This window comes from Lonchura striata, chromosome 13 (genome assembly GCF_050655825.1).
Source record: "Lonchura striata isolate lonStrDom1 chromosome 13, ASM5065582v1, whole genome shotgun sequence".
Taxonomy (NCBI): Eukaryota; Metazoa; Chordata; class Aves; order Passeriformes; family Estrildidae; genus Lonchura; species Lonchura striata.
In genome coordinates this window covers 171,753-186,970 of record NC_140715.1, presented here as the reverse complement: position 1 = coordinate 186,970, position 15,218 = coordinate 171,753, and positions in this window count along the sequence as shown.

Here is a 15,218-nt window from a genome sequence, read left to right as displayed (position 1 = left end):
TTTTATTTGGGGTTTTTTTAGTCTCTTTGTTTGATTGGTTTGCATGGGTTCGTTTGTTTCTAGGTTTTGTCTGTTTTGGTTTGAGTCTTTTGTTTGCTTTTTCATAAGACTCAGGTGAAGTTGGCATAGCCAAAGTCAAGAGAATGTACACCAGGCTTGACTATCCAGAAATTACTTTTGGCTGGGTTTAACTGCATTCTCCAGGCTCAGGATGACCAGTCCATTTGCAGGATTTGCTCTGCAACATCAGCTTGCCCAGACTCTGTTCGGTGATTCACAAATGGAGAAGACAATGGATATTGTGCCAAGCTTCCTTTCAAACAGCCAAAAGTGCAACGGCATGAGAGAAAAAAAGAAAAAAACAGAGACTATATTCACCAATTAGAGCAGAAGCAGTGTCCCACCATCTTGCCCTCCACTCTTATTAATTTTGTACATTGAGAGGCAATCCTGGGCCTAAAGCTTCCTTCTCTCAGTTCCTGATGCCATTTGACTCCAGCCTGGACTCCCCCTGATCACACTGCCTGCTTTCCACGTGGGGCTGGGGATGCTCAGCCTGGAAAGAGGAGACCCTGGGGAGGCCTCACTGCAGCTCTGCAGGACTGCAAGGGTGCCACAAGAAAGATTGGGACAGGGTGTTCCACAGGGCCTGTGGCAACAGGACAAGGGGGGGACGGCTTTCAGCTCCAGGAGGCTGATTGAAGTTGGATCTGAGGAAGCTGCTCTCTTCCACTGAGGGTGCTGAGGCACTGGCCCAGGCTGTGGATGCTCCATCCTTGGGAACAGGGCTCTGAGCACCATGGTCTGGGGGAACGTTGCTAAGCATGGAACCAAAGGCTCTCTAGCTCAATGGTCATGTCACAATCCATGTCCCATCTGGAACTGACAGCAGCCAGCAAGCAGCACAACACAGCCGTTGGCCCTGGGCTCAGCACATGCTGCACGCTGCTCCTGCTGCTCCTGTCACCCTTCTTGTTCCTGCCCCCGAGACCTCATCTCATCAGTCTCAAAAGCTGCCTAAGGCCTGGATTGTGTCATCCATCCCTGCAGGATGCTCACATTTGTCCTGAGGAAGGTACGGTGCCATTCCATGGAGGTGGATCCCCCCAGCTGCCCGGGTGTGGGCTGGAGTTCTGGGGGGATGGGGTGGGACAGGGACCCCACTCTGAGGTTTTGCTACCTCTGCAGGCTGTTGCAGGTAGAGAAGACAAGATGGAGGTGGACAGACAGACTGATAGAGAGGAGAAGATGGAAGTGGAGGGAGAAAAGAGAGGAGAGGAAGAGATGGAGGTGGACACCATAATGGATACGGAGGAGGAGATGGAGGTGGATGGAGAACAGACTGGAGAGGAAGAGATGGAGGTTGATGAGGATGAGGAGATGGACGTGGAAATGGAAGAGTACACCCAGGAGATGGACATTGATGAGGAAGATGAAGAGGAGGCCATGGTCCTGGGATGAAGAGCGATGCCAGCAGCAGGACAGGCATGTGGTCCCCACAGGCACAGTGGGTTCCCTGCAGCCAGGCTGGGGCGGGATTGGGCTGGCTGGTCCCTGCTCAGGAACGTGGTACCCAGTGCCTTGGGTTCTGCTGGCCATGCCCAGCCTGTCCTGTTCTTGCTTTGGGCCACACAAGCCCCATGGCAGTGCCTGGGGCCCAGCCCCCAGACCCAGCCAGCCTCAGCTCTGGCAGCAGAGTCCCAGTGTGCCAGCCTGGGGACACACGGAAGAGCCCTCTGTGCCTGACTGGAGTGACCATGGCACCTGCTTTTCTTCCCGGACTGATGGAGATCCTGGACTGAAATGGCACCCTTTTGTACATAGTTTTTAGAGTTTGTTCTTGTTTTTGCCATATAGGTTTTAGGGCTTCGTTTTGTCTTCTGTAAATACATTTCAAATATTGTTGTTAGATATGTTCTTAGGTATATACCTTCTATAAATTGTTGTTATTACAAATATTCTTACAAAAGTAAATGTGTTCTGTGTTTTCATTGCTGTTCTTATGTAAATAAACAACCTTGGGTTTTCACACCCCAGTTCTCTTTCCATTTCCTTCCGGCACAGGCAATATTGGCCAAGTTGTGTTTTCCACTTGCTCCCGGTTCCCAGGGCTGGAGGTTCATGGGGGAGCTGGCACAGCCACCCCAGCAGTGGTTGTCCCACTCAGAGGGTTCCGCTGACAGAGGTCACTGTCTCCTTGCTGTCTCTCTGGACACACTGGGGAGCTGCAGGGGCAAATCCCAGCGTGCCCTGTCCCATGGGATCCCATGTTGGGACTCAATGTCCCAGCCCGGGTGAGCACTGGTTGTGGCCCTGGGCTCAGCATGGCAGGCCTGGTGCTCACAGCATTGCAGACTTCAAGCTGGCCATGCACAGCTCCGTGTTTCTCCCAAAACTATCACTGCTGCAGCACCTGGAGTTCCCCAGTGCTGGGCTTTTTATCCCCACTGCATGGAGGATCACATGGCAGGGAAAAGGATGGAGCCCATGTGGCATCCAACCTGCCCTGATCCAGGCTGGGCACAGCCTGATGAAGGATGAGCACATCTCGCAGGGATATGGAAACCTCCCCTGAAAACCCAGTTCAGGCAGAGCCTGAGCTCTTTTGTGGCTCTGGGCAGGAAGATGCTCAGGATCTCCCAGAGAGGCTCAGCGGGCAGTAGGATTGTGCCTGCATCTCGCTCTGGACATGCCAGTGGCTCAAGTGACAGCTGTGGGAATGATTTATAATGCACCGAGAGGGGCCACAGTCCTGCAAGGCTCTTACATCAGGAGCAAAGAGCAGCCTGCAGGGTGGGGAAGGCTGGAGCTGTAGCACTGTGTGCTCATCCCTCACCTTCATGGGGAGCTGCCCCCAGACTTGCTATGTATCACTTTGATGGTTCTCCTGTTGGGTGTATTTTGGAGCAGCTGTTATCTGTGGCTTTTTATGGTGATCCTGTGGAAAGCAGCCATTTACCTGCTGTGATGAACTCAAAACTAATACTAACTCTTCATTCCCTTTGGTTTTATTTGGGGTTTTTTTAGTCTCTTTGTTTGATTGGTTTGCATGGGTTCGTTTGTTTCTAGGTTTTGTCTGTTTTGGTTTGAGTCTTTTGTTTGCTTTTTCATAAGACTCAGGTGAAGTTGGCATAGCCAAAGTCAAGAGAATGTACACCAGGCTTGACTTTCCAGAAATTACTTTTGGCTGGGTTTAACTGCATTCTCCAGGCTCAGGATGACCAGTCCATTTGCAGGATTTGCTCTGCAACATCAGCTTGCCCAGACTCTGCTCGGTGATTCAAAAATGGAAAAGACAATGGATATTGTGCCAAGCTTCCTTTCAAACAGCCAAAAGTGCAACGGCATGAGAGAAAAAAAGAAAAAAACAGAGACTATATTCACCAATTAGAGCAGAAGCAGTGTCCCACCATCTTGCCTTCCACTCCTTTTAATTTTGTACATTGAGAGGCAATCCTGGGCCTAAAGCTTCCGTCTCTCAGTTCCTGATGCCATTTGACTCCAGCCTGGACTCCCCCAGATCACACTGCCTGCTTTCCACGTGGGGCTGGGGATGCTCAGCCTGGAAAGAGGAGACCCTGGGGAGGCCTCACTGCAGCTCTGCAGGACTGCAAGGGTGCCACAAGAAAGATTGGGACAGGGTGTTCCACAGGGCCTGTGGCAACAGGACAAGGGGGGGACGGCTTTCAGCTCCAGGAGGCTGATTGAAGTTGGATCTGAGGAAGCTGCTCTCTTCCACTGAGGGTGCTGAGGCACTGGCCCAGGCTGTGGATGCTCCATCCTTGGGAACAGGGCTCTGAACACCATGGTCTGGGGGAACGTTGCTAAGCATGGAACCAAAGGCTCTCTAGCTCAGTGGTCATGTCACAATCCATGTCCCATCTGGAACTGACAGCAGCCAGCAAGCAGCACAACACAGCCGTTGGCCCTGGGCTCAGCACATGCTGCACGCTGCTCCTGCTGCTCCTGTCACCCTTCTTGTTCCTGCCCCCGAGACCTCATCTCATCAGTCTCAAAAGCTGCCTAAGGCCTGGATTGTGTCATCCATCCCTGCAGGATGCTCACATTTGTCCTGAGGAAGGTACGGTGCCATTCCATGGAGGTGGATCCCCCCAGCTGCCCGGGTGTGGGCTGGAGTTCTGGGGGGATGGGGTGGGACAGGGACCCCACTCTGAGGTTTTGCTACCTCTGCAGGCTGTTGCAGGTAGAGAAGACAAGATGGAGGTGGACAGACAGACTGATAGAGAGGAGAAGATGGAAGTGGAGGGAGAAAAGAGAGGAGAGGAAGAGATGGAGGTGGACACCATAATGGATACGGAGGAGGAGATGGAGGTGGATGGAGAACAGACTGGAGAGGAAGAGATGGAGGTTGATGAGGATGAGGAGATGGACGTGGAAATGGAAGAGTACACCCAGGAGATGGACATTGATGAGGAAGATGAAGAGGAGGCCATGGTCCTGGGATGAAGAGCGATGCCAGCAGCAGGACAGGCATGTGGTCCCCACAGGCACAGTGGGTTCCCTGCAGCCAGGCTGGGGCGGGATTGGGCTGGCTGGTCCCTGCTCAGGAACGTGGTACCCAGTGCCTTGGGTTCTGCTGGCCATGCCCAGCCGTTCCTGTTCTTGCTTTGGGCCACACAAGCCCCATGGCAGTGCCTGGGGCCCAGCCCCCAGACCCAGCCAGCCTCAGCTCTGGCAGCAGAGTCCCAGTGTGCCAGCCTGGGGACACACGGAAGAGCCCTCTGTGCCTGACTGGAGTGACCATGGCACCTGCTTTTCTTCCCGGACTGATGGAGATCCTGGACTGAAATGGCACCCTTTTGTACATAGTTTTTAGAGTTTGTTCTTGTTTTTGCCATATAGGTTTTAGGGCTTCGTTTTGTCTTCTGTAAATACATTTCAAATATTGTTGTTAGATATGTTCTTAGGTATATACCTTCTATAAATTGTTGTTATTACAAATATTCTTACAAAAGTAAATGTGTTCTGTGTTTTCATTGCTGTTCTTATGTAAATAAACAACCTTGGGTTTTCACACCCCAGTTCTCTTTCCATTTCCTTCCGGCACAGGCAGTATTGGCCAAGTTGTGTTTTCCACTTGCTCCCGGTTCCCAGGGCTGGAGGTTCATGGGGGAGCTGGCACAGCCACCCCAGCAGTGGTTGTCCCACTCAGAGGGTTCCGCTGACAGAGGTCACTGTCTCCTTGCTGTCTCTCTGGACACACTGGGGAGCTGCAGGGGCAAATCCCAGCGTGCCCTGTCCCATGGGATCCCATGTTGGGACTCAATGTCCCAGCCCGGGTGAGCACTGGTTGTGGCCCTGGGCTCAGCATGGCAGGCCTGGTGCTCACAGCATTGCAGACTTCAAGCTGGCCATGCACAGCTCCGTGTTTCTCCCAAAACTATCACTGCTGCAGCACCTGGAGTTCCCCAGTGCTGGGCTTTTTATCCCCACTGCATGGAGGATCACATGGCAGGGAAAAGGATGGAGCCCATGTGGCATCCAACCTGCCCTGATCCAGGCTGGGCACAGCCTGATGAAGGATGAGCACATCTCGCAGGGATATGGAAACCTCCCCTGAAAACCCAGTTCAGGCAGAGCCTGAGCTCTTTTGTGGCTCTGGGCAGGAAGATGCTCAGGATCTCCCAGAGAGGCTCAGCGGGCAGTAGGATTGTGCCTGCATCTCGCTCTGGACATGCCAGTGGCTCAAGTGACAGCTGTGGGAATGATTTATAATGCACCGAGAGGGGCCACAGTCCTGCAAGGCTCTTACATCAGGAGCAAAGAGCAGCCTGCAGGGTGGGGAAGGCTGGAGCTGTAGCACTGTGTGCTCATCCCTCACCTTCATGGGGAGCTGCCCCCAGACTTGCTATGTATCACTTTGATGGTTCTCCTGTTGGGTGTATTTTGGAGCAGCTGTTATCTGTGGCTTTTTATGGTGATCCTGTGGAAAGCAGCCATTTACCTGCTGTGATGAACTCAAAACTAATACTAACTCTTCATTCCCTTTGGTTTTATTTGGGGTTTTTTTAGTCTCTTTGTTTGATTGGTTTGCATGGGTTCGTTTGTTTCTAGGTTTTGTCTGTTTTGGTTTGAGTCTTTTGTTTGCTTTTTCATAAGACTCAGGTGAAGTTGGCATAGCCAAAGTCAAGAGAATGTACACCAGGCTTGACTTTCCAGAAATTACTTTTGGCTGGGTTTAACTGCATTCTCCAGGCTCAGGATGACCAGTCCATTTGCAGGATTTGCTCTGCAACATCAGCTTGCCCAGACTCTGCTCGGTGATTCAAAAATGGAAAAGACAATGGATATTGTGCCAAGCTTCCTTTCAAACAGCCAAAAGTGCAACGGCATGAGAGAAAAAAAGAAAAAAACAGAGACTATATTCACCAATTAGAGCAGAAGCAGTGTCCCACCATCTTGCCTTCCACTCCTTTTAATTTTGTACATTGAGAGGCAATCCTGGGCCTAAAGCTTCCGTCTCTCAGTTCCTGATGCCATTTGACTCCAGCCTGGACTCCCCCAGATCACACTGCCTGCTTTCCACGTGGGGCTGGGGATGCTCAGCCTGGAAAGAGGAGACCCTGGGGAGGCCTCACTGCAGCTCTGCAGGACTGCAAGGGTGCCACAAGAAAGATTGGGACAGGGTGTTCCACAGGGCCTGTGGCAACAGGACAAGGGGGGGACGGCTTTCAGCTCCAGGAGGCTGATTGAAGTTGGATCTGAGGAAGCTGCTCTCTTCCACTGAGGGTGCTGAGGCACTGGCCCAGGCTGTGGATGCTCCATCCTTGGGAACAGGGCTCTGAACACCATGGTCTGGGGGAACGTTGCTAAGCATGGAACCAAAGGCTCTCTAGCTCAGTGGTCATGTCACAATCCATGTCCCATCTGGAACTGACAGCAGCCAGCAAGCAGCACAACACAGCCGTTGGCCCTGGGCTCAGCACATGCTGAACGCTGCTCCTGCTGCTCCTGTCACCCTTCTTGTTCCTGCCCCCGAGACCTCATCTCATCAGTCTCAAAAGCTGCCTAAGGCCTGGATTGTGTCATCCATCCCTGCAGGATGCTCACATTTGTCCTGAGGAAGGTACGGTGCCATTCCATGGAGGTGGATCCCCCCAGCTGCCCGGGTGTGGGCTGGAGTTCTGGGGGGATGGGGTGGGACAGGGACCCCACTCTGAGGTTTTGCTACCTCTGCAGGCTGTTGCAGGTAGAGAAGACAAGATGGAGGTGGACAGACAGACTGATAGAGAGGAGAAGATGGAAGTGGAGGGAGAAAAGAGAGGAGAGGAAGAGATGGAGGTGGACACCATAATGGATACGGAGGAGGAGATGGAGGTGGATGGAGAACAGACTGGAGAGGAAGAGATGGAGGTTGATGAGGATGAGGAGATGGACGTGGAAATGGAAGAGTACACCCAGGAGATGGACATTGATGAGGAAGATGAAGAGGAGGCCATGGTCCTGGGATGAAGAGCGATGCCAGCAGCAGGACAGGCATGTGGTCCCCACAGGCACAGTGGGTTCCCTGCAGCCAGGCTGGGGCGGGATTGGGCTGGCTGGTCCCTGCTCAGGAACGTGGTACCCAGTGCCTTGGGTTCTGCTGGCCATGCCCAGCCGTTCCTGTTCTTGCTTTGGGCCACACAAGCCCCATGGCAGTGCCTGGGGCCCAGCCCCCAGACCCAGCCAGCCTCAGCTCTGGCAGCAGAGTCCCAGTGTGCCAGCCTGGGGACACACGGAAGAGCCCTCTGTGCCTGACTGGAGTGACCATGGCACCTGCTTTTCTTCCCGGACTGATGGAGATCCTGGACTGAAATGGCACCCTTTTGTACATAGTTTTTAGAGTTTGTTCTTGTTTTTGCCATATAGGTTTTAGGGCTTCGTTTTGTCTTCTGTAAATACATTTCAAATATTGTTGTTAGATATGTTCTTAGGTATATACCTTCTATAAATTGTTGTTATTACAAATATTCTTACAAAAGTAAATGTGTTCTGTGTTTTCATTGCTGTTCTTATGTAAATAAACAACCTTGGGTTTTCACACCCCAGTTCTCTTTCCATTTCCTTCCGGCACAGGCAGTATTGGCCAAGTTGTGTTTTCCACTTGCTCCCGGTTCCCAGGGCTGGAGGTTCATGGGGGAGCTGGCACAGCCACCCCAGCAGTGGTTGTCCCACTCAGAGGGTTCTGCTGACAGAGGTCACTGTCTCCTTGCTGTCTCTCTGGACACACTGGGGAGCTGCAGGGGCAAATCCCAGCGTGCCCTGTCCCATGGGATCCCATGTTGGGACTCAATGTCCCAGCCCGGGTGAGCACTGGTTGTGGCCCTGGGCTCAGCATGGCAGGCCTGGTGCTCACAGCATTGCAGACTTCAAGCTGGCCATGCACAGCTCCGTGTTTCTCCCAAAACTATCACTGCTGCAGCACCTGGAGTTCCCCAGTGCTGGGCTTTTTATCCCCACTGCATGGAGGATCACATGGCAGGGAAAAGGATGGAGCCCATGTGGCATCCAACCTGCCCTGATCCAGGCTGGGCACAGCCTGATGAAGGATGAGCACATCTCGCAGGGATATGGAAACCTCCCCTGAAAACCCAGTTCAGGCAGAGCCTGAGCTCTTTTGTGGCTCTGGGCAGGAAGATGCTCAGGATCTCCCAGAGAGGCTCAGCGGGCAGTAGGATTGTGCCTGCATCTCGCTCTGGACATGCCAGTGGCTCAAGTGACAGCTGTGGGAATGATTTATAATGCACCGAGAGGGGCCACAGTCCTGCAAGGCTCTTACATCAGGAGCAAAGAGCAGCCTGCAGGGTGGGGAAGGCTGGAGCTGTAGCACTGTGTGCTCATCCCTCACCTTCATGGGGAGCTGCCCCCAGACTTGCTATGTATCACTTTGATGGTTCTCCTGTTGGGTGTATTTTGGAGCAGCTGTTATCTGTGGCTTTTTATGGTGATCCTGTGGAAAGCAGCCATTTACCTGCTGTGATGAACTCAAAACTAATACTAACTCTTCATTCCCTTTGGTTTTATTTGGGGTTTTTTTAGTCTCTTTGTTTGATTGGTTTGCATGGGTTCGTTTGTTTCTAGGTTTTGTCTGTTTTGGTTTGAGTCTTTTGTTTGCTTTTTCATAAGACTCAGGTGAAGTTGGCATAGCCAAAGTCAAGAGAATGTACACCAGGCTTGACTTTCCAGAAATTACTTTTGGCTGGGTTTAACTGCATTCTCCAGGCTCAGGATGACCAGTCCATTTGCAGGATTTGCTCTGCAACATCAGCTTGCCCAGACTCTGTTCGGTGATTCACAAATGGAGAAGACAATGGATATTGTGCCAAGCTTCCTTTCAAACAGCCAAAAGTGCAACGGCATGAGAGAAAAAAAGAAAAAAACAGAGACTATATTCACCAATTAGAGCAGAAGCAGTGTCCCACCATCTTGCCTTCCACTCCTTTTAATTTTGTACATTGAGAGGCAATCCTGGGCCTAAAGCTTCCGTCTCTCAGTTCCTGATGCCATTTGACTCCAGCCTGGACTCCCCCAGATCACACTGCCTGCTTTCCACGTGGGGCTGGGGATGCTCAGCCTGGAAAGAGGAGACCCTGGGGAGGCCTCACTGCAGCTCTGCAGGACTGCAAGGGTGCCACAAGAAAGATTGGGACAGGGTGTTCCACAGGGCCTGTGGCAACAGGACAAGGGGGGGACGGCTTTCAGCTCCAGGAGGCTGATTGAAGTTGGATCTGAGGAAGCTGCTCTCTTCCACTGAGGGTGCTGAGGCACTGGCCCAGGCTGTGGATGCTCCATCCTTGGGAACAGGGCTCTGAACACCATGGTCTGGGGGAACGTTGCTAAGCATGGAACCAAAGGCTCTCTAGCTCAGTGGTCATGTCACAATCCATGTCCCATCTGGAACTGACAGCAGCCAGCAAGCAGCACAACACAGCCGTTGGCCCTGGGCTCAGCACATGCTGCACGCTGCTCCTGCTGCTCCTGTCACCCTTCTTGTTCCTGCCCCCGAGACCTCATCTCATCAGTCTCAAAAGCTGCCTAAGGCCTGGATTGTGTCATCCATCCCTGCAGGATGCTCACATTTGTCCTGAGGAAGGTACGGTGCCATTCCATGGAGGTGGATCCCCCCAGCTGCCCGGGTGTGGGCTGGAGTTCTGGGGGGATGGGGTGGGACAGGGACCCCACTCTGAGGTTTTGCTACCTCTGCAGGCTGTTGCAGGTAGAGAAGACAAGATGGAGGTGGACAGACAGACTGATAGAGAGGAGAAGATGGAAGTGGAGGGAGAAAAGAGAGGAGAGGAAGAGATGGAGGTGGACACCATAATGGATACGGAGGAGGAGATGGAGGTGGATGGAGAACAGACTGGAGAGGAAGAGATGGAGGTTGATGAGGATGAGGAGATGGACGTGGAAATGGAAGAGTACACCCAGGAGATGGACATTGATGAGGAAGATGAAGAGGAGGCCATGGTCCTGGGATGAAGAGCGATGCCAGCAGCAGGACAGGCATGTGGTCCCCACAGGCACAGTGGGTTCCCTGCAGCCAGGCTGGGGCGGGATTGGGCTGGCTGGTCCCTGCTCAGGAACGTGGTACCCAGTGCCTTGGGTTCTGCTGGCCATGCCCAGCCGTTCCTGTTCTTGCTTTGGGCCACACAAGCCCCATGGCAGTGCCTGGGGCCCAGCCCCCAGACCCAGCCAGCCTCAGCTCTGGCAGCAGAGTCCCAGTGTGCCAGCCTGGGGACACACGGAAGAGCCCTCTGTGCCTGACTGGAGTGACCATGGCACCTGCTTTTCTTCCCGGACTGATGGAGATCCTGGACTGAAATGGCACCCTTTTGTACATAGTTTTTAGAGTTTGTTCTTGTTTTTGCCATATAGGTTTTAGGGCTTCGTTTTGTCTTCTGTAAATACATTTCAAATATTGTTGTTAGATATGTTCTTAGGTATATACCTTCTATAAATTGTTGTTATTACAAATATTCTTACAAAAGTAAATGTGTTCTGTGTTTTCATTGCTGTTCTTATGTAAATAAACAACCTTGGGTTTTCACACCCCAGTTCTCTTTCCATTTCCTTCCGGCACAGGCAGTATTGGCCAAGTTGTGTTTTCCACTTGCTCCCGGTTCCCAGGGCTGGAGGTTCATGGGGGAGCTGGCACAGCCACCCCAGCAGTGGTTGTCCCACTCAGAGGGTTCCGCTGACAGAGGTCACTGTCTCCTTGCTGTCTCTCTGGACACACTGGGGAGCTGCAGGGGCAAATCCCAGCGTGCCCTGTCCCATGGGATCCCATGTTGGGACTCAATGTCCCAGCCCGGGTGAGCACTGGTTGTGGCCCTGGGCTCAGCATGGCAGGCCTGGTGCTCACAGCATTGCAGACTTCAAGCTGGCCATGCACAGCTCCGTGTTTCTCCCAAAAATATCACTGCTGCAGCACCTGGAGTTCCCCAGTGCTGGGCTTTTTATCCCCACTGCATGGAGGATCACATGGCAGGGCAAAGGATGGAGCCCATGTGGCATCCAACCTGCCCGATCCAGGCTGGGCACAGCCTGATGAAGGATGAGCACATCTCGCAGGGATATGGAAACCTCCCCTGAAAACCCAGTTCAGGCAGAGCCTGAGCTCTTTTGTGGCTCTGGGCAGGAAGATGCTCAGGATCTACCAGAGAGGCTCAGCGGGCAGTAGGATTGTGCCTGCATCTCGCTCTGGACATGCCAGTGGCTCAAGTGACAGCTGTGGGAATGATTTATAATGCACCGAGAGGGGCCACAGTCCTGCAAGGCTCTTACATCAGGAGCAAAGAGCAGCCTGCAGGGTGGGGAAGGCTGGAGCTGTAGCACTGTGTGCTCATCCCTCACCTTCATGGGGAGCTGCCCCCAGACTTGCTATGTATCACTTTGATGGTTCTCCTGTTGGGTGTATTTTGGAGCAGCTGTTATCTGTGGCTTTTTATGGTGATCCTGTGGAAAGCAGCCATTTACCTGCTGTGATGAACTCAAAACTAATACTAACTCTTCATTCCCTTTGGTTTTATTTGGGGTTTTTTTAGTCTCTTTGTTTGATTGGTTTGCATGGGTTCGTTTGTTTCTAGGTTTTGTCTGTTTTGGTTTGAGTCTTTTGTTTGCTTTTTCATAAGACTCAGGTGAAGTTGGCATAGCCAAAGTCAAGAGAATGTACACCAGGCTTGACTATCCAGAAATTACTTTTGGCTGGGTTTAACTGCATTCTCCAGGCTCAGGATGACCAGTCCATTTGCAGGATTTGCTCTGCAACATCAGCTTGCCCAGACTCTGTTCGGTGATTCACAAATGGAGAAGACAATGGATATTGTGCCAAGCTTCCTTTCAAACAGCCAAAAGTGCAACGGCATGAGAGAAAAAAAGAAAAAAACAGAGACTATATTCACCAATTAGAGCAGAAGCAGTGTCCCACCATCTTGCCCTCCACTCTTATTAATTTTGTACATTGAGAGGCAATCCTGGGCCTAAAGCTTCCTTCTCTCAGTTCCTGATGCCATTTGACTCCAGCCTGGACTCCCCCTGATCACACTGCCTGCTTTCCACGTGGGGCTGGGGATGCTCAGCCTGGAAAGAGGAGACCCTGGGGAGGCCTCACTGCAGCTCTGCAGGACTGCAAGGGTGCCACAAGAAAGATTGGGACAGGGTGTTCCACAGGGCCTGTGGCAACAGGACAAGGGGGGGACGGCTTTCAGCTCCAGGAGGCTGATTGAAGTTGGATCTGAGGAAGCTGCTCTCTTCCACTGAGGGTGCTGAGGCACTGGCCCAGGCTGTGGATGCTCCATCCTTGGGAACAGGGCTCTGAGCACCATGGTCTGGGGGAACGTTGCTAAGCATGGAACCAAAGGCTCTCTAGCTCAATGGTCATGTCACAATCCATGTCCCATCTGGAACTGACAGCAGCCAGCAAGCAGCACAACACAGCCGTTGGCCCTGGGCTCAGCACATGCTGCACGCTGCTCCTGCTGCTCCTGTCACCCTTCTTGTTCCTGCCCCCGAGACCTCATCTCATCAGTCTCAAAAGCTGCCTAAGGCCTGGATTGTGTCATCCATCCCTGCAGGATGCTCACATTTGTCCTGAGGAAGGTACGGTGCCATTCCATGGAGGTGGATCCCCCCAGCTGCCCGGGTGTGGGCTGGAGTTCTGGGGGGATGGGGTGGGACAGGGACCCCACTCTGAGGTTTTGCTACCTCTACAGGCTGTTGCAGGTAGAGAAGACAAGATGGAGGTGGACAGACAGACTGATAGAGAGGAGAAGATGGAAGTGGAGGGAGAAAAGAGAGGAGAGGAAGAGATGGAGGTGGACACCATAATGGATACGGAGGAGGAGATGGAGGTGGATGGAGAACAGACTGGAGAGGAAGAGATGGAGGTTGATGAGGATGAGGAGATGGACGTGGAAATGGAAGAGTACACCGAGGAGATGGACATTGATGAGGAAGATGAAGAGGAGGCCATGGTCCTGGGATGAAGAGCGATGCCAGCAGCAGGACAGGCATGTGGTCCCCACAGGCACAGTGGGTTCCCTGCAGCCAGGCTGGGGCGGGATTGGGCTGGCTGGTCCCTGCTCAGGAACGTGGTACCCAGTGCCTTGGGTTCTGCTGGCCATGCCCAGCCTGTCCTGTTCTTGCTTTGGGCCACACAAGCCCCATGGCAGTGCCTGGGGCCCAGCCCCCAGACCCAGCCAGCCTCAGCTCTGGCAGCAGAGTCCCAGTGTGCCAGCCTGGGGACACACGGAAGAGCCCTCTGTGCCTGACTGGAGTGACCATGGCACCTGCTTTTCTTCCCGGACTGATGGAGATCCTGGACTGAAATGGCACCCTTTTGTACATAGTTTTTAGAGTTTGTTCTTGTTTTTGCCATATAGGTTTTAGGGCTTCGTTTTGTCTTCTGTAAATACATTTCAAATATTGTTGTTAGATATGTTCTTAGGTATATACCTTCTATAAATTGTTGTTATTACAAATATTCTTACAAAAGTAAATGTGTTCTGTGTTTTCATTGCTGTTCTTATGTAAATAAACAACCTTGGGTTTTCACACCCCAGTTCTCTTTCCATTTCCTTCCGGCACAGGCAATATTGGCCAAGTTGTGTTTTCCACTTGCTCCCGGTTCCCAGGGCTGGAGGTTCATGGGGGAGCTGGCACAGCCACCCCAGCAGTGGTTGTCCCACTCAGAGGGTTCCGCTGACAGAGGTCACTGTCTCCTTGCTGTCTCTCTGGACACACTGGGGAGCTGCAGGGGCAAATCCCAGCGTGCCCTGTCCCATGGGATCCCATGTTGGGACTCAATGTCCCAGCCCGGGTGAGCACTGGTTGTGGCCCTGGGCTCAGCATGGCAGGCCTGGTGCTCACAGCATTGCAGACTTCAAGCTGGCCATGCACAGCTCCGTGTTTCTCCCAAAACTATCACTGCTGCAGCACCTGGAGTTCCCCAGTGCTGGGCTTTTTATCCCCACTGCATGGAGGATCACATGGCAGGGAAAAGGATGGAGCCCATGTGGCATCCAACCTGCCCTGATCCAGGCTGGGCACAGCCTGATGAAGGATGAGCACATCTCGCAGGGATATGGAAACCTCCCCTGAAAACCCAGTTCAGGCAGAGCCTGAGCTCTTTTGTGGCTCTGGGCAGGAAGATGCTCAGGATCTCCCAGAGAGGCTCAGCGGGCAGTAGGATTGTGCCTGCATCTCGCTCTGGACATGCCAGTGGCTCAAGTGACAGCTGTGGGAATGATTTATAATGCACCGAGAGGGGCCACAGTCCTGCAAGGCTCTTACATCAGGAGCAAAGAGCAGCCTGCAGGGTGGGGAAGGCTGGAGCTGTAGCACTGTGTGCTCATCCCTCACCTTCATGGGGAGCTGCCCCCAGACTTGCTATGTATCACTTTGATGGTTCTCCTGTTGGGTGTATTTTGGAGCAGCTGTTATCTGTGGCTTTTTATGGTGATCCTGTGGAAAGCAGCCATTTACCTGCTGTGATGAACTCAAAACTAATACTAACTCTTCATTCCCTTTGGTTTTATTTGGGGTTTTTTTAGTCTCTTTGTTTGATTGGTTTGCATGGGTTCGTTTGTTTCTAGGTTTTGTCTGTTTTGGTTTGAGTCTTTTGTTTGCTTTTTCATAAGACTCAGGTGAAGTTGGCATAGCCAAAGTCAAGAGAATGTACACCAGGCTTGACTTTCCAGAAATTACTTTTGGCTGGGTTT